The sequence below is a fragment of the Canis lupus genome, chromosome 10 (assembly GCF_003254725.2).
Source record: "Canis lupus dingo isolate Sandy chromosome 10, ASM325472v2, whole genome shotgun sequence".
NCBI classification, from domain to species: Eukaryota; Metazoa; Chordata; class Mammalia; order Carnivora; family Canidae; genus Canis; species Canis lupus.
In genome coordinates, this window is record NC_064252.1 from 48492292 (window position 1) to 48511513 (window position 19222).

Here is a 19222-nt window from a genome sequence, read left to right on the forward strand (position 1 = left end):
AGAAAGACAAATGTTGAGGGGCACCTGGGTGGCCCAGTTTGTAAAGGGTCTGCCTTTGGCTCAGGTCATGATCCCGGGGTCCTGGGATCAAGTCCTGCCTCAGGCTCCCCGCTCAGCAGGGAGTCTGCTTCTCCCTCTTCCTCTGCCTGCAGCTCCCCCTACTTGTGCTCTCCTGCTCTCTTTCTCGAAAATAAATAAATAAATACGTAAATAAATAAAATCTTTAAAAACAAAAAAAGAGACACATGTTGAGAGAAACCAAGATCTTGAAGATAAAGGGCTCTCCTTGAACGAGACTCCATCTCATCCCCACCCACACCACCCACACACCACATGGGCCTACACACACCACACCTGGCACCCACCACACATACCTCACACACCCACATTACAGGTGCATGCACACACACCCAAACACACATGTATACACACATCTCATACTCATACACATCACAAACTTCACACCCCAACGCACACATGCACACATACAACTCTCAGCCAAAGAGTCTACAGTGGCTGGAATAGAAACCAGTCCGAGAAGGGTTGGATGCCTTTGTGTGAACAGGGGTCACATTTGCCTATCAGGGTGAGCCTCTGAGAACAAAAGGTTACATAAGTGCCTACTTGAAGATGCAGGACATAACACACTTTCACATCACACTCTCTTATTTGCTCTTCAAAGCAGCCCTTGGAGTTGTCCAGGACAGCTGGCCCTCTTATTTAAAGACACTTAGCAAAAGACGGAACCAGAATGAGGATCTGGGTCTCTTGATTCCTATTCAAAGTTACTCATCCAACAAATATCTCTTGAGACCCTAGCTTGGGCCTGGCTCTAAGTGGTCAGTTAGTTCTAACACCTGGTTGCTGAAGCTTTCAGAGATCCTCATGCCTTTCATGTTGGCCTAATATACGTTGGGGCCCCCAGAATCAGAGTGTTGGGCCACAAGAAACTTTGGGAAGGATCCTGGCCAGAGTGGCACACCTCAGTGTTTTGCAGATGTACCTATGTCCTTGTGCCGAAGAAAACAGTACGTTGCTCTGTGGGCAACTCTTTGCTGAGCAGCTGGCCCATGGTAGCTCTGAAAAAGACTGAGCCGGGGGCCGAGCAGAACCCTCCAGCATATTTGATAGCATGAGAGGTTTGTGAGTCTAGAAGTACCTTTGGTTTCACTGCCCTACCTGAAAACCCTTTAACGTTTTAATTCCTGCTAACTCAGCAAGATGACCATGGCTTGGGTCAGGGCTGGGGGCGGGGGGAACAGGGATAACCTCTTGTCCCAAAACCCAGTTTGTGGGCATGCCAAAGCAGCCCCCAGAGGCTCCATCTCACTGCCTTCTTCCAGCCACCCCCTGGAATGGCTCAGGGATGATCAGGAACGAGGCCACGGAGACCCAAAGCATGCCCAGGACCAGTTGCTGCGTGGAGCTCACAGTCCTTGCACCTTCCCCTCCTCCCCAGCATCCTCACTCTCAAGAACCGCCCCCTCTGCACCAAGTCTGACCAGCCAGCGGCCAGAGCCGAGGTAACTGAGCTCAGACACTGGATCGGATGTCTGGAGGGCCCCCGCCATAAACTGCAGGTCACATAATTCAACTTGATCTCTCACTCCATCCTACACTTTATGTGCTTCGGGGGACACGGGCGGCTGATGGGCAGAGAGATAAGTCCCTGCGATGGGCTGGGGAGATGAGGGATTGCCCTAAAATGGAAAAGTTACTCCAGATCCAAAGACTAGTGAGTGGCTCAAGACTGCAGAGAGAAGAGAAGGGGCGCCACCCTGGGGGTGGGGGAGCTCATCACAAGTCCCCACCTTCCTCTCTGAACCCCAGCAGGATGATTCAGCCCTTCCCTCTGCTGGCATGCCAGGCCACCTCAGAACTGTGTCAGGAGGTTTAGGACACCCTCCTGCCCCCCGACAATTTTCCCATCTGTAACATGGGAAAAGCTTTCCTCTGAGAAAATGTGCCAAAATACCAGGATGCATTAGTCCTTGGGAGGAAGAAGCCTTGAAATGGGCAAAAAGGTTGTCTTCTGAGAGGCTAGAGCACCTTCTGCACGAGGCTCAGCCCCTGGCTCCTTCTGTTTTCACAGGGAGGACATGAAGGGGCCTTTCTGCGCTGGAACAAAGGGGCAAGTAGGCCAGGCCCTCCTGCCCCCCTCTTGCCCCCCACCCCAAAGCCAGCCCACAGCTTGGGAACCAGTCAGAGGCCCACCCACCAGAGGTGGCCGCGAGCCTTGTGCTGCTGTACACCCTGGTGCCATCTGCCCATCACGCTGGAGTCTGGGCTTCTCATCTGAGCAAGTCCCTCCCTCCCAGTGGTCAGGGCCGGCCCGGCCCGATGGTGGGGCTGCTTGCTGCGCACCAGCATCCAGAACACACTGCTAAACCTTCCAGCTGCCCGCAGGCCCCCGGGCCGTATGAGGTGAGACTCTGCGAGGTCTCACCGCACAGGTGAGGACAGCCAAAGGGCATCCCTAAACTTTTTTCTAGTATCTTCCATTTGATGAAACACTTGTGGTCAAACCTTTATCTTCCATGAACATTTAAAATGTGGTTACCTCGATTTCCATGTCCCATTTTCGTTTTATTTTTTAAAAGGGCTTCCTTGTAGTAAAACATCTGACACTGGATGTTCTGCAGAAAACAGATGTTTCCCCATGTAATAGACGTCAGCGGGCCTCTGCGTGCCCGCCAGGCCTCACACTCACACTCAGGCACATCCACACGCACGTGTGTCTCATGAAAGTCCAGGGCAGGGCTGGGACCCTTGGAGGGACACAACGGCACAAGGCTCCCTGCCGCCACGGGATCTTTGTGCCAAGAGGTAAGAGAAGGACCCAAACCTGAACCATCCGTGGAGGAGGTTTCAGGGCTGCTGAGTTCTGTCCAGGAATGTTCCCTGCCCCTCTCGCTCTCAGGGTCCTCCACACAGCCTCACACGGAGCACTCTGGCGCTCTCTGCCTCCACAAGGGACAGGGGCTCAATATTTGCAAGGGCACACAGAAGTCCCTGGGCACTCTGGCCCAGTTGGCCTTTGACAGAGCTGCCACATGGGCTTTCTACTCTCTGTCCCATATCACAGTCCGAGCCTCAGGAAGGCGCATGGAGGCCCCAACCCTTAGGGAAGAGCCACGGTTTTTGCTTCCTTTACCTCAAGCACATACACCCCACTGTTGGCTTGACCCCTCAGGCATTGGGACAGCCCGGCCCACCCATTTTCCCAGGAATTTTGTGCTCCATCCCACCCTGAAACTCCCCTGGAGCTGGCTGAGACACCTGAGGCTTGCTTCCTTCCCAGGGAAATCTGTGCTTTCATTGAGACCCTGAACACTTAAGAGTTCTCAAGACCCAAAGGAAGTAACTCCCTATACTGACAAATGTCTCAGGTGCTAAGAGAGTCGTTTCTGGGCAACACGAAAGTATGCCAGGCTGGAGGGGGCCCCACACCCACACACCCCCACCCACCGGGCAGTGTTCAGTACCAGAATTTGCCCAGCCTCAGGATGCCTGGCTTCCCTCTAACCTGCCTCTCTGTCCCCTGACTCTAGAGCATCACTTCCCTTCTCTGTGCCTCAGGGTCTCTTGAGGAGGGTGCACTGTCCTCTCTCTGAGCTCCTGTAGTTCCCACGAGCTGAAACTCTGAGTCAATGATTCTGTAAAATTATTACCCCAGAATTACCTTTATTTACATCCGTCCCACCTCATTCCAAATAAAATTTGTGGAAAATATATGTAGGAATGCACATGAGATACAAATGACTGGAAAATGAGGGTAGAAAAATAAGACGAATCCTAGCTGTTACATAAAATCTTTGCTAAGGGGAACTGCCAATTTGGCTCTGTGCTTCCCGGATGCCAGAGCAAAGGGGATGATACTGTCAGTTACAAGACTGACAAGGTCACCAAGGTAAAAAAGCAAACCATTTGTCAGAAGAATCATGGATGTTCCTAGAAGGGAGACTCCAGAGCAATTTCTCACTTGGGTTCTCCAAGGGAATCCCGAAGAATGTAGTAAACCAGGGGTTTTCATCTTGAAGGACTGGACAATTCTTTTTTTAAAGTTTAAGTAAAACTTACTCTGTTTAAAGTAAAGAAATGAAACAGACAAAAGGGTTTCTCTGGCTGAAGGGGAGTTCAGGGCAAGAGCTTCATTCTCTACGCAGGACGCCGAAGAACCTGCGCAGGACCCATAGCCTCACTCTCCAGACAGCTCAGTCGGACTACCCGGGCACTGCATGAGTCACCGTTTCCAAATCTTGTCAGAAAGAAGTCCTCTGGAGAGCTTGTTAAACATGTGGAGCCCCAGGCCCCACAGAAAATCCACGACATCAGAATCTGAGGGGGGTGGTGGGAGACAGGGTCTGTTCTATGGCCCCAGATAATCTTATGTCCAGGCAAGTTTTGCAAACGGCTATAAACTGATGCCACAGCCATCTGTCTGAACTAGACAGTAAAAAACCCATTAGAATGGCAACCCCCATCTCTGGGCACGTGGCATTCGTTTTAAGGTGGGGCCCCGGAGGAGGGGCCCGCTGGGGGAAAGTCAGTGCTGAGGAAGCTGTCAGGGCCACAGGCTGGGGGGATCTGGGAGGGAGACGGAGAATTTTGCTGGCCCCTCCTTGGCAGCATCGTCCCCACAGCCACACCAGCTGTCCCTTCCCATCCTGCCCTCTGCACTCCCAAGGTGAAGCAGCTGTTCTCCAGAGACACACAAAAAAAGTGATGGTGATGCCAGGCAGGGCGGGCAACGAGGCTGCCCCTTCATGAGACAGATGTTGGAGAAGCTCGAACCTCAAGTGACCTGACTGGCCACCGCCATGTCCTTCGTCTCCCTCCACATCTAAGCCCCTAAATTGTGATCATCAGGTCACCTCCTGTTTGGAAATTCATCACTTCCGACCGCTCATGACTTTTGCTTTTGGAATCCCATCACAGCAGTTAAGAGCTTGTGCTCTGGAGCCATATCTGGGTTCAAAGCCTGCTATTCTCATTATGACTTGTGTGCCCAGGGCAGAACATGCTAGATTCGGCTGCAGTAACAAATAGCCCCCACATTTCAGTAGATTGAAACAACAAACACTGATTTCTTATTGGAGCAAAGCTGGCTACAGATCCAGTGACCTCCTGAGGCATTTTTCCCTCACTTGGAAGCTCAATAATCCAGTCATCTTCAAGCATGTGTCATCCCTGTCCACCACATGCTTCCAGGTACAGAACAGAGCTCTGGAGGGCCTCGCAGAGACTCTTCAATGCATTGGCCCAGAAATGACACACATCACTTCCATTCACCAACAGTTGGTCAAAACTCATCACATGGACCTGCCTCCAGCAAGGGTGTGCGGAAGGATGAGCAACCAGGTGCCAGGAGGGAAAAGCCACCTATGTGGGAACACTATACTGTGGGAGGCAGTGCTGGAGATAACGAACGGGAACAATCCATGTAAACCTTTAGCCCAGTTTCTGGAATACAGAAAAGGGCTAATAAATGTTGAGTATTATAATCATCATTATCATAGCCCTCCAAATACTGGCCATGATCGCTTGACTTCTCTTCCATTCTGGTTCTGACCAGTTTCCTTAGAAGTAGTGGCCTGTTTTCTAGTTTGAAACTTCTTTTAGCTCCAGATTCAGGTTTTTATAGCTTCTCATCATGAGATTTGCATCAGTCATTGTAAGGACTCTAGATGCTATCATGGCAAGAGGCTAAGAATGATTTATTATCCTATGTATGATCACACACACAACACACACTCGTACTTGTTAACGATGGCTTATTCCAGAGGTCATTAATTCACGCGTCCTCAGTGTTGTCATCTGGGATCAAGATCAAGGAGCAGGAGGGGCCTCCAAATGCAGAGGGAAGAGCACTCCTGGAAAATGAATAATAACACGGTTCTAAAGCCTCAGTGTCCACAACCATAAAATGGGACTAAGCTGCCTGCAAGGCTTATCAGGCTGTGAGAATAAGAAGGTTGGTCCCTGGGAAGTGCCATCCAGATGCAGGGCATGGTCTTCTGACAGGTGCCAAGTACTGTGGTACCTGCCTCAGAAAGCACTTATCAGCAGAGTCCTCTGCAAATCTCAAATGCTGCTTTTCTGTCCTTTGGATTTCTCTTGTTTGGGTGTCTGTTGCCACAGATTCTTATTCCCTTGATAGTTGGTTCACCATCAGATTGCACAGCCCAGTATCTTCCCCGCTCCAGCCTTCCTGGGGGTAGGGGTAGGGGTAGGGGTGGAGAAGGGGGTGGGGGAAGGGTCAGACTGTACTGGGGGGTGTGCGCAGCTTACCGGGGCCTTTCCCACTGGAGCCCCAAGCTCTGGGGAACAGCTTACTGCTGCCCTAATCATAACAAGGCTCACACCACCATTACACAACTTTAATACCAGCTTTTATGCGGGCATCTGGGGATGTGTGTGCTTATGAGCAATTTGTAATGAAAAAAAGACCGACCTGCAGCAGTCTGGGAGGAGAGAGGCCCAGAGCACCAGGCGGGGCAGGCCCCCATCACAGGGGCCGCCCAGACTCTAGGGACACGGCTGCTGCCCTGGGACGTTTAAGGCACTATTTGATCTCTTGTTAAGCCCCACATGGCTTCAATTTCCATGTGTTCTGAAAGAGAATGGAATTAGAGTCAACAGATCCATTGTGTCTTTCATAAAGACGTGTTCTTAATCACGAAGGAGATGAAGCAGGAAAGGAAACTTGCATTCGTGGAAGGCCTACTACGTGCCAGGACCAGGCCAAGAACCTTACGTCTATGTGTTATCTCAAATGAGCCTCACAACAACCCCCAGGGGTAGATTTTATCATTATCTTTTGTGGCAGATTACAAAAAAAAATAAATAAATAAAAGATAAAAAGCCACAATATTTTGCACCTCATCGCATCGAAAGGTGGACTCTGTTTCTCCATCCTTTGAATGTGGTGTTGACCATCTTCTTGCCTTGGCCAATGAGGCATTATTAGCAAACACAAAGCAGGGGCTGGAAAAGTGCTTGTACATCAGGGCTTGCCCTCTCTTGCAGCTTTGAACCATTTTACCACTATGTGACCAGGCACAGGCAACCCTCGGGGAGGAAGAGAGGCCAAATGGGGAAAGATCCAAGCCATTCTAGCCCCTTGGCTGAGGCCACAGGCACAGGAGGGAGGCCAGCCTAGACCATCCCCCCCTTAGCCACAGCAGAGCACACCTGAAGCCCAGCTACCCTGAAGAATCATGGGAAATAGTAAGTGGTTGCTGTCTGAAGCCATCGTGTTTTCAAGTAGTTTATTATTCAGTAAAAGCTCCCTGATATATCCCTTGTTATGGGTGCGGAGACTGAGGCTCTGAAAGGTTTGGTCATTTTTCCAATATTTCTGCTTGGTAAATGGTAGAGAGGGATGTGAATCCCGGATTTTCATTCAGTGCCCTGAACTTCCTGGGATCCCCTGGGATCATGCCAGAATGTGCAGTGGGACTCCTGAGAGCAGAGTCTCTTTTGAGAAATGCTAACTTCCTCCTGACCCCTGCCATGGTCACCATTCTATCTTGAGGAAAGTTGGAAAACCTCCAGTCCAAGGGATCTCATGCTTACATGGGCTTCAATCTTTAAAAAAGGCACAGCACAGACCTGAAAAATTTTCTCTACCTGGCATTTTCATAAACAATCTAATTTTTCCCCAATGATTTAAGAATTGTTCCATCCTTCCACCTGAAGAATATTCAAGAGACCCAGGTAGTCACTGCAAGGTTCTCTATTCCTCTCTGGCTCATAGCCTTTTTTCACTGGTCAGGTTTCAGTGGTTTGAAAATAAACTTTTTTGTGTGTGTGTATTTATTTATTTATTTATTTATTTATTTTAAAAATATTTTATTTATTTGAGAGAGAGACAGAGACAGAGATAGTGATGGAGATAGCAATAAAGAGCATGAGTGGGGGATCCCTGGGTGGCGCAGTGGTTTGGCGCCTGCCTTGGCCCAGGGCGCGATCCTGGAGACCTGGGATCGAATCCCACATCAGGCTCCCGGTGCATGGAGCCTGCTTCTCCCTCTGCCTGTGTCTCTGCCTCTCTCTCTCTCTCTCTCTCTCTGTGACTATCATAAATAAATAAAAAAAAAATTAAAAAAAAAAAAAAAGAGCATGAGTGGGGAGGAAAGGGAGAAGCAGGTTACCTGCTGAGCTTGGAGCCTGATGTGGGGCTTGATCCCAGGACCCTGGGATCATGACCTGAGCCAAAGGCAGACGCTTAACCGACTGAGCCACTCAGGGCCCAGGGATATTATTTTTTATGGTGATAAAATCTACATAGCATAAAATTTTCCACCTTAATCATTTCAAGTGTACAGCTCAGTGGTGTGAAATACATTCCTAATGTTGTACGACCACCTCCAGAACTCTTTTCATTATAAAATGGAAACTCAGCATCCATGAAACAGAACTCCACATTCCCTCCTGCCCCCAGCACCCCACCCCCCCGCCACCACCATTCCACTTTCTGCCCCTATGAACGCGACTGCTCTAAGTACCTTATGTAAGTGGAATCATACATTATATGTCTTTTTGTACCTGGCTTATTTCACTTAGCAATAATGTCCTCAAGCATCGTTTATGTTGTAGCCTGTGTCAGGATTTCCTTTCTTTTTAAGGCTGAATAAGATTCTCTTATATGTATGTATATATCACATTCTGTTTATCCTTCCATCCATCGGTGGACACTGGGCTGCTTCCATATTTTAGCTACTGTGAATAATGGTGCTATGAATATGGGTGTATAAACATCTTGAAGACGAACCTTTGTATGTATCTGGGAATCTCCTTGCTCAATAGTCGTACTAAGGGGAATCATTTTGGATGTTTGAATTTGTCTCTTAAGCAAACTACCTTCCTATGCCAACATCATGTTCCAAGGAAGGCCCACCTGGATACAGACTCAGGGAGCCTCAGTTACAAGTCCTCTGCATCCCAGAAATCAGTTAACAGAACACATCTCCCCAGTGAAATCCTATTATTCCTGCTGGTATCTTCTCAGGCTAACCCACATACCCCATAATAGAAGCAAAGGATAAAATACAAGCTCTGGGTTCTAGGGGCAGGGCAGCCCTCCTTCCTGATGCAAAATTTCAGCAGAATTACAAAATAATCACTGTCATATTTTAGTGTTTCTGAGGCTCCTTCTCAGCCAGGTTCCTGGCTTCTACACTTTGGAATGAGCCCCACCTCCCCTCCCATCTCCTACACCATCAAGGTTCTCCAATGCCCTAGAATTTTTGCTCCTCTCTTCCTCCCTCCATTCCTCTCCTCCTCCTCCTTTAGCTATCCCTATTTTGTTTGAACTTCTTCTCATCCTCTTTTTGGAATCCCACAGATTATCTAGAGGCACCAGCACTTTCTCACTTGTCTCTCACCTGGAAATGGCAGCACAGAGTTTGCTGGTAGCATCACTGATTAGTCCATCAACAACATAAGTTGCATTCAAATCTGGAACTTCATCTGTAAACCTTCATATCTACAATGAGGAAGGAGTTTGTACTTTGGGATCCTTCACTACTTCAAGGCTAAAGTCTGAACCTGTTTAAAAAGAAAATGCATAAGGAGAAAGACCTCTTTTGATATGGTTTATGGGATGTTGTATGGAGCTTGGAATTTATTCTTGAAAGCAACTGTGTGCAAAGAAATTAGCAGGCACTGATTGCTTTCAAGAGAAAATTGCATTTCATCACAAACTATTGTTTGTAAGCTCCTTCCCAGCAGGGGAAACATCTAGATTCCTAGGGGCCATGGGCAATACCAAGAAGGAAGACTGGTTTTCCAAGTTGCTGAGAAGCTTTAAGTGAGGAAGGGCGCAGGATGGGAAGTGTGGAAGGTTGCTTCTTTGCAAGGGGAATCTAGGGGCCATCAGAAATAGAAAGCAATTGTTCAAAGTCTCAGCTTCAAGACCATACACAGCATGACTTTCAAGGCCTTCTATGATCTGGGCCTTGCCAGCCTCTCTTCCCACCACTGTCCCCCTCCAAACCTATTCCCAGTCCACTATGAACTCCTCCGCCTTAGACTGTCTCCCCTCTCTTCACTGATCCCAAACCCTCAGACTTCAAGGATGGTGCGAGGGGACTTTCTCCCTACTGTCTACAGCAGCCTCACCAGCACTACCACGGAACCCCACCATCCAGCTGGGTCTCTTATGACCTCCTTCCCCGGACTTATAACTTAGAACAGAGGGGAGAAGTAAGGCTTGCCCACCACCATGCCGGTGAGAGGCTGGAATCTCTGATGCAAAAGACAGTCAGGGCTCCTCCTCTCAGGGGCAGTACCACTTTTTGGGGTGGCCGGCCTGGCAACTTAGTGGCCCAACCTACAAGGGCAGCTAAACTGAGCAATGATACATCAGGATAGAGAAAACTGCATTTACTGAACTCCCCTCAGGGCTCTGTGGGTAGCAGGAGCCCCCAAGGGTCATTCTAAGGCAATGATGGATGGCCCTTCAGGGCACGTAAAGGCCACAGTGAATTTTGGGGCTCTTGTTTTACTGAGAGGGGAACCTAAGTTGGAGCGAGAATGGGACTCATTTCTTGAAACCAGAGAAGAAACTCTCACTGGCCTGGAAAATTCTCTCTCTGTGCCCTTCACACACAGCTTCAGCTCTCCTCCAAAGAAAAAGGGAACATGTATTTAAAGAGAATCCACTAGAAATGGTGCCAATTTTATCAGTCTGCCCAATGTACTTACTGTCTCTCACCATGGCCCTGTTGACACAGGAACAGGGGCTTCTCCTCCCTCTCCCAATGACTGGCTGGGCACACAAGGCCAGCCCCTTCTCTTCTGCTCAGGGAGAGAGAGACAAGGGCCTGCTCTCCACAGCTCCACTGAGAGTTCTACCCTGGAGCAGATTTCTCAGAAGTGCAGTCACTTGGGCCTTTCAAAGTGCTCATCAGTCAGGGCAAAGTGCTTAGTCCCTGGGCATTTTTGGTCAGATCCTCCAACTACTGGCGGCTTATAATGACCAGGTCACACCCTTGCCCCACACTTCTAGCCTCAAAGAGAAGCACCCATGCGCAGCAGGCCGCAGCTTCCCTACCACATGCTTCAAATACTGAAGCTCTCCTCACATGTGGGTGTTTCCAGGAACCTAAAAGGCTCTGGTGGGTACCTCCATTCTGAGCCTCATGCTTCCTGCCCTGGAATCTAACTCCTGTCTCAAAGACTGGCCTCCTGCTGACTTCCTCACCAATTTATGATGGGGGGTAGGGAGGAGGAAGCACAATCTCCTGGCCACATCAGAATAAAAAACTTCCGTGCATCAAAGAACAGAGTCAACAGGGGAAAAGGCAACCCAAAGAACGGGGGAAAATACTTGCAAATCATATACCTGCTAAGGAGTTAATATCCAGAATATATAAGGAATTCCTACAACTCAAAACAACAAAAAACCCCTCAACCCAATTTTTAGAAATGGACTAAGGATTTGAATAGATATCTCTACAAAGAAGATATACAAATGGCTAATAAGCATTTGAAGACATGGTCAACTTTGTTAATCATTGGGGAAATGTAAATCAACAGCACAATAAGATACCACCTCACATCCATTAGGATGGCTACTATAAAACAATACTCAGCCATTAGAAATGACAAATACCCACCATTTGCTTCGATGTGGATGGAACTGGAGGGTATTATGCTGAGTGAAATAAGTCAATCAGAGAAGGAAAAACATTATATGGTCTCATTCATTTGGGGAATATAGGAAATAGTGAAGGGGAATAGAGGGGAAAGGAGAGAAAATGAGTCGGAGGTATCAGAGAGGGGGACAGAGCATGGGAGACTCCTAGCTCTGGGAAACAAACAAGGGGTGGTGGAAAGGGAGGTGGGTGGGGGGTGGTGGGGGTGACTGGGTGATGGGCACTGAGGGGGGCACTTGATGGGATGAGCACTGGGTGTTATGCTATATGTTGGCAAATTGAACTCCAATAAAAAAAAAAAAAAAACCAACCCACCCAACAACAGAAAACAGCAAGTATTGGTGAGCATATAAATACAGAAAGAGGGTGATGAAGATGCTTCCTCATTCCCTGATTCTCTCCTGCCCTTGCTTCTCTCTAGTCCTTTCCCCCTGAGGGGTGGGAACCCGAAGCATTTCCATGCTTACCCCTTGGGGTCCCCCACTCCCCATTCTAAGTGTCAATTCCTAACCCCTGAGGTCCTTCCCCATACCTTGCTAATTTCACAGGCTCCCACAGCATCCATCCGGGGACGGTCCTAGTGCCTCTTCCCAGCCCAGTGGCAGCTGCTGTATGAGGTGAGGGAGCGTGCCCTCTGGTCTGAAGGTCTTTGGATAACTTGAGGGCAGGATGGACTGTGGAGGCATCCCTCCCGCAAGTTTATCTCCTCTTCACCCATAACTCATTGCCTTGTGGATGGATTCCTTTAAAAAACAAAACAACGACAAAACGCCTAGGGTGGTTTTCGGGAGAGATTTACACTCCTCCTTTAACATGACTTTCGCCTATTTAGGGAGAATGAATAACTCGGCAATGAATAGTGTTATGCCCAGATCTCTTGCTGTAATGCCTAGGAGTCTCCATGATCACAGACCACGGGGTGGGGGTGGAGGGATTGGTTTGGCTGCTAGTTTTGTTTTAGCTATCACCGATAGATAGAAGCAGAGCTGGTCTGATTAAAATGGTGGGTGAGTGGGTGGGAGAAATCCCTTCCCCTTGAGGCCCCCATTCCTTTCCTGGCAGAGGTCCTAAATAGAGTTGCCAAATATAGCAAATAAAAATAATGCCATCCAGTTAAATTTGAACTTCAGATAAATAATGAGTCATTTTCTAGTATAATTATCCCAAATCTTGCACAGGACAATCCTATGCAAGAGAACCCGCCACCCCCACCCCACCAAGATGCATTAGGACTTTCCCGAGCACTGACTGAGGGCACTGTGTGGGCCAGGTTGGCTTTGGGCAGGGGGATCAGAACAGCTGATGTCTCAGATTTCCTTCATCCCAAGGATTCTGTGATTTCTTAAGTGCCCACACACCAAGGGCAGTTGTAAGCAGAACATGGGCTGTGGTCCCTGCCTGTGAGGGGCCCCTCCTCAGAACTCCTCTCCCTCCCAGAGCCCTGACTGTGTATTGTCTACTTCAGCGCAGAAGCCTCGAACTCTGTGCCTTGCTTCCTCCTCAGCGCCAGTGCTGCCTCCTAGCCAGGCATTTCCAAGTGAGCATCAACACTGGATAATGGCTTCTGGCTCTGCCTCCTGCATCTCCTCCACCTGCCCTCAAGTCCAGGACCTCCTTACTGATTTTCTAGAACTATCACCTGATACCACAGGTGAGTAGCTTGTAGCTAAGGGCTTTGCTAGTACACCAGGCTCCTCTCAGAGTGGCACAGACCAAGGCAGCAGGAAGGCCTAGGCTTTCAGAATGAGAGTCCTCATCAGAAAAGCAAATAGGATGTCTGTTCTTAAAAACAATAAGCCAAGATCACCACATGAGAGAGAAAACTGTGTTTAGTTTGGCTAAAGTCAGATCTAATGGAGAGTGTGTGTGATAACCATCTCCAGGCTCTGCTAGAGGATACAGACCAAGGAGGAAAGAGGAGCCAGGCAGGGGGACTCACAGAATTGGGAGATAACGAGGAGGGGAAACACAGTCTGAAATGCAGGAATGTACCCAGCCCTGGGTCCCGACAGAGATGCTGAAGTAGGCTTGTAGATAGACTGATAAAGATACTGACAATCCTGCTAGAGTCATCCTCCAGCCTTAGCCTTCTCTTGAAAGAAAGAGAAAGAAAGTGAGAGAGAAACCTAACAAGGAAACAACCTCCATTTCCATCTCCTTGCAAAATGGAGGAGGAGATGCCTTGTCCATGTCAGCATGAGGCACAGTGTCCACCCAGATGAGCCAACCAGTGGAGCCACAGCTAAGTGGACCAGTAAATGAAGGCAGCTGCCCTATTAGAACTCTCTCTACCTTTGGAACCTCAGGACAGCTAGGCTACAAGCCCATGTGCGTTACTATTTGGCCTTGGACAAGCACTTGCTCTCCTCAAAGCCTCAGACTTCTTGTGTATAAAATGGCATCAGTAACTATATCAACTTTGCCATACAAGAGTAAGGATTGAAGGAGGATGACATATCAAAAAGGGCCTGTAAACTCTAGAGCAGCGTGCAAGTGCTAAAATACCACAGAATGCAATCCTTGCCTTCAGGAGCCTTACAATCCAGACCCGCTCTATCCAATATGGTAGCCACTAGCCACATATGGCCATTGTGCATTTGAAATGTGTCTGATGAAAACTGACACAGACTCTCAGTATATTATATTAAAAAAAGTACAAATATGGTTTATATTTTGCATGCAAAGATAATACTACTTTGATATACTAGGATAAATAACACATTGTTAAAATCAATTTATCTTACTTCTTTTTACTTCTTTTAATGTGGCTACTAGAAAATTTTAAATTATATATGTGGCTTATGTAATATTTCTATTGGATAGTGCTGGTCTAGATGGATCACAGTCATGCACATCCACAAAGTCAATGATAATACAAGAGCCAAACAATAAAATGTCAATAAGTACAAGGCCAAGAGGGGTGCTCAGCATTTTATGAATGTTTAATTAGGTTGGCAATAGCAATAATTCATGACTATGCAAATGCCAGTCAACCAGTGTGTTTTGGAATATAAACCAATTATGTGTGTGTCTCTTCTCAGTCTCTGCTGATCAAAAGAGCTAACACGAACATTTTGAACTCTGTGTGGCTATCAGGACAATCCAATCCAACACCTGATTTGTTTCAGTTGAAGAATCTGAGGTCCAGAGAAGGCTGAGACTTAACCAGGACTGTAGAGATCAGAAATGACCCCATGTATCTTCCATTTGACCACAGTGGGGCTTGGGAGATTTTCAAACCCCCCCCCCTTTTTTTTTAAATAAGGATTGCCTAAATTGAGTCGCACAACAATTCTGGGAAATAACAACATATCCGCATTTGGCAGATGACAAAACAGAGGCCCTGAATGACTAAATGCACATAATTAGTGGCATCTTTGAGGCCAGCACCCTGACCTTTCGCCCCATGTTCTTCTTCCCACCCCAGGCTCCCTCTCTAGATCCGGAGGATGGTCCAATAACATGTAACGTCTGGCTTCCCTGGTGCCCCCACCACCCTTCGTTCAGGATACGCCTGTGAGCGTTCTTCAGCCTAATTGAATAATGGAACCACACTGATCCTTTCTTCCGAGGTCCAGGGGCACTGTTTCCTCTCCACTCCAGTTCAGCTTGGGAATGTTGACTTTGGAAAACAGCACCGAAAGCACTCTGGCTGCAATTTCCAAATCAGAAACAGCCTCCGAATCCTTACTTAGCAGAGAGTAAGACACCCTGGAAGGAAGAGCGGTCTGTTTAGGCTTTGAGGGCCTAGAACCTCTTCTCTGCGCGGAGCCTCCAGGGAGGATGTGAGGTCATCACATCCAGCTCACATCCACAAATGGGAACCTTCTGTGTGTTCTGGGATTTAGAGATACATAAAATAAGTCTTCGCTCCTAGTCATTCCTGGTGCAGCAGAGGAGGTTCACACAAATGGTTAGCTTGGCCACTAGGCATTAAGACAATGGGGCCCAGCATAAGGAAGCTCAGGTAGGCTCCCTGGGGGAGTGGGGTCTGATCCAGGTCTTAGAGGATAAGAAGGACATCGTAGTTAGACAAAGGCAGGGAGAAGTGAGATCCAAGAAAACAACAGTTTTTGAGGACATGTGACACTGGGGTGGCTGTTCCTTCCTGGTGCTCTCCAAGGTCTCGCTGACCAAACCTTCTCAGCAACAATAGTTTCTCAGTAACTCCCTGAGATGTTTCATCTCCATACCCAGTCTCATTACATCCTCTCGAGCACCCCCAAAGGTAGGCAGGGCAAACGTCATCAAATCCATCCTTCAGATCAGGGAAGACCTGGGGAGGCTGGTGCCCCAATTGGCATCACGCAGCAATTCAGGGGCAGAACCCAGGCATCACCAAGGGTTTCTAGCTCCTCTACCTCTGTTCTTTCCCTTTTGTAGAGTTTAGCAGCTGGGGATTGCAAAACTCTGAGGTTTTTCCCATCCTCACTTGTCTTAATGGCAACTCAGTTCCTGCCAAGTACCGCTTACAGGGCACCTGGCTTGTATGGCCCTGTCCTGGAGCTACTTTCTCAAGGTCCGGACCTTTGTCTCCAAGGTGCTTCTTTTACCTCTCATTATCTTTTCTTTTCTTTTTTTTTTTTCTCACTATCTTTTCTTAAAGCTCTTGTAGAGTTTAGAACGTGGGAATTGTTCAATGAAGCCTTGCTGATTGGTTGATTGGAGGATGGGAGGATTCCCCCAATAAAGGTCTATGGTATTGTCATTTATAATAAAATATATGTATTTGATCTTCTTCTTTGTCCTGATACAGAGCTTCTAAAACCCTAGGAGTTTCCTAAGTGATGAGAGTTATTAGGTGTCTTTTGTCATGCTAATGATATGAGTTTTGGAAAGCCCCTAGATAACCTGAGGATGGGGGCTGGTTGCCAAGGAAATCAACCCTGTGATTAGAGAGTTGAAACTTTTAGTCCACCCCACTCCAGGGAGGGAGAAAAAAGGATAAGGATTGAGGATTGAGTTCAGTCACCAAAGGCCAATGATTTAGTCGATCAATGTAATGTAATGATGCCTCTATAAAAATCCAAAAGGACTAGCTTTGGGGAGCTTGTTGGTGGTGAGCAGGAGGTGCTGGGAGTGCGGCAAGCCTAGAGAGAGAGTATGGACGCTCCTCGCCCCTTCCTACATACACTGCTCTATGCAGCTCTTCCATCTGGCTGCTCCTGAGTTATAGCCCTTTTAGAATAAACCTGTAATCCAGTAAGTAAAATGTTTCTCTGAGTTCTGTAAGCTGCTCTAGCAAATTAATTGAGCCCAAGAAGGAGTTCGTGGGAACTTCTGATATACAGCTGGTCAATCAGAAGCACAGGTGATGATCTGGACTTGGAAACAGCATCTGAAATGGAGGGGTGTGGTGCATGGAGTCTTGTAGGACCAATCCCTTAACCTGTGGGATTCTGACTGTATCTTCAGATAATGTCAAAATTAACTGCTTGGTGGTAAAGAAAAAAATAGACACATATCAGAGGTCTTCAAAAGAGATGGTTTCTCGCAAACTTGGTGCTTGGATTTCTCACCCCTTTTCCCCACTCCAGGCATTTACTTCTTTCCTATGAAAAATAAAATAAGCCACAAAAAAAATTCAAAGGGCGGCTCACCAGGGCTCCATGCACTGCCTATCAATGGGTTTCTTCTTGCTGCATGCTCTCCCCAAGAATGAATCAATTGGTGCTCAGAAACCAAGCATAGTGAAACCAATCTGGGCCTCAGAAATGAGGCTACAGGGACTTCTGCAAAAGCAGGTGCTAATTTAGAATTCCTCATCTATGTCACCTCTTACACTAACAAGGATGACTTTGAGCAGGTCCAGCGAGGTCAGGGAAGCCAAACGCTCCTCTGAGGAGTAATGAGCTCCCAACAGGCAGGATAGGAGGCTTCAGAAGGAAGTCTGAATAACACTGCTCTCTCTACCCGCACAGAGCTCCACTAGAAAGAGCCCCTATGCACCAAGGATTTGGTCCCTCCTATCCTGTCCACCAAGCCAACAGGCCAAGGCTTAGCCCCAGAGGATCCCACCTCTTATGGCCTAGGGGGTGTCCCTGGGTTCAGCCCTCAGGCTTTCCATAGTGCTTCTTATAGTCTGAGCGCCTCAGTGTGGGCCAACAGTGAGGCACGGGGTGTGGGCTGGAAGGAGCTTTTCTTTTTTTGGGGGGGGGCAGGGAGGCAGGGGTGGTTTCTTTTATAGTTGCGTCTTGCTTCTGCATCATCTTTACCACAAGGCCATTCCTGCTAACCTGATTGTCTTAAATTTCCACTGAGCTATGGCTGCCTTGTCCAGTGTCAGCAACCCTGGACATCGACAAAAAGCATATTTGAGATAGATGAGAAACTTAGGTTTGGCTCACAGGTTCTCCCTGGGCCTCCAGCACAACATTGGTCAGTGAAACTGGCCACCACCCCCAGAGCAGGTCTAGGATTCTCTGGACTTCCTTATGGGGGCATTAGGTCCCTTGTCTGGGGTCAGCAATCCTACAATCCCAAGGGTGCTGGGAACAGTTCTTACTCCAAGCTAGATACTCCTTGTCTCTGGGACACTTCTCTCCAGTAACGTCTCCCAGCCAGAACTTAATATTCAGGTCCACTCGACGTCCCAGAGGATGATGAACCTTGGCAGCCATCTAAGAGTTCTCTACGCTCAAGTAAATGCTCTACAGAGCCTCTAATGTAGTTTTGAGGGCTCATCCCTGACCCACGTTTAATTTTACTAAGACCATTAGAAGACTTCACAACAAGGGTACCGCCCTGTTTGAAAACTTGAAGGCTGTGGCTGGCCCCAGACTTTGTCAGCATTTGGTGCTAACTCAGAAGATGGTGGCGCGGCCACGGAGGCTTTTTTTGGTGACAGCTTCTTCTCCCCATTCATTCTTCCATGCAGTGAAGGAGCTGGGATTTCAGCTTCCCCAGAAGGGCCAAGCCCCTAAAGCTGCTGTGACATTGAGATCCTCTGGTGCCACCCCTGGCACTTCCTAGGGGCCGGTCTCCTTCACCACTGCCAGCTCTTAGAAAGCCCTGGTGTATGAAAGAGTGTCCTGCACTCAGGAGAAAAAGGCTGAGCATCTCACAAGTCCCAGCCACCCTGCCTGGTGACTGACACCTGCTCTCCCCTGGGCAGCACGCAGTGGGGGGGCCTCTCTTTCCTCTCTAGAGCCCCGGCCTCAAGTCCCCCAGCTGGCTTTGTGGGAACACTCCTGGGTGTGTTGGGTACATAGTGAGCAGGCTATAGTGGCAAAGGCAGGTCTGAGCTTACAGCCTCGAATCCAAAGTGCTGCCCACATGCCAAGTTTGGCAAGACTCCAATCGGACTTCTGGATGGCTTCTGGGGCAGCTGAGGTTGGATGATTATTAGCGTATCCTGAAAACTTGAATGATATGCGGAAACACTCTAATTTCACCTGAACATGCACAGGCCCCACTCGTCATGCAGGCGGCACGATGCTTCGGAATTTCTCACAAGGGCTCTGTGCTTAACTCCTTTCAGGGCTAAAGCAAGGCTCACAGGCCCCAGGAACTGCACCTACGTGGTGTTACAGCACCCTTATAAACATCACCTGCCTGGA

General features: G+C 48.3%; 1 long non-coding RNA gene across 2 annotated transcripts in view; it reads right to left on the reverse strand.

Moving 5' to 3' along the window:
* Positions 1-19222, reverse strand: part of LOC112671412 (uncharacterized) — a 180890-nt gene that overhangs the window by 85967 nt on the left and 75701 nt on the right. Inside the window, exons 1-2 of one of the 2 annotated variants that reach the window (XR_007413770.1) lie at positions 12196-12402; positions 9390-9552 (exon numbers count right to left, since the gene is read on the reverse strand). This is a non-coding gene — a long non-coding RNA (uncharacterized LOC112671412). Of the gene's footprint in view, positions 1-9389; positions 9553-12195; positions 12403-19222 lie in introns of those variants that run through there. The other variant, XR_007413769.1, reaches the window with a different exon arrangement.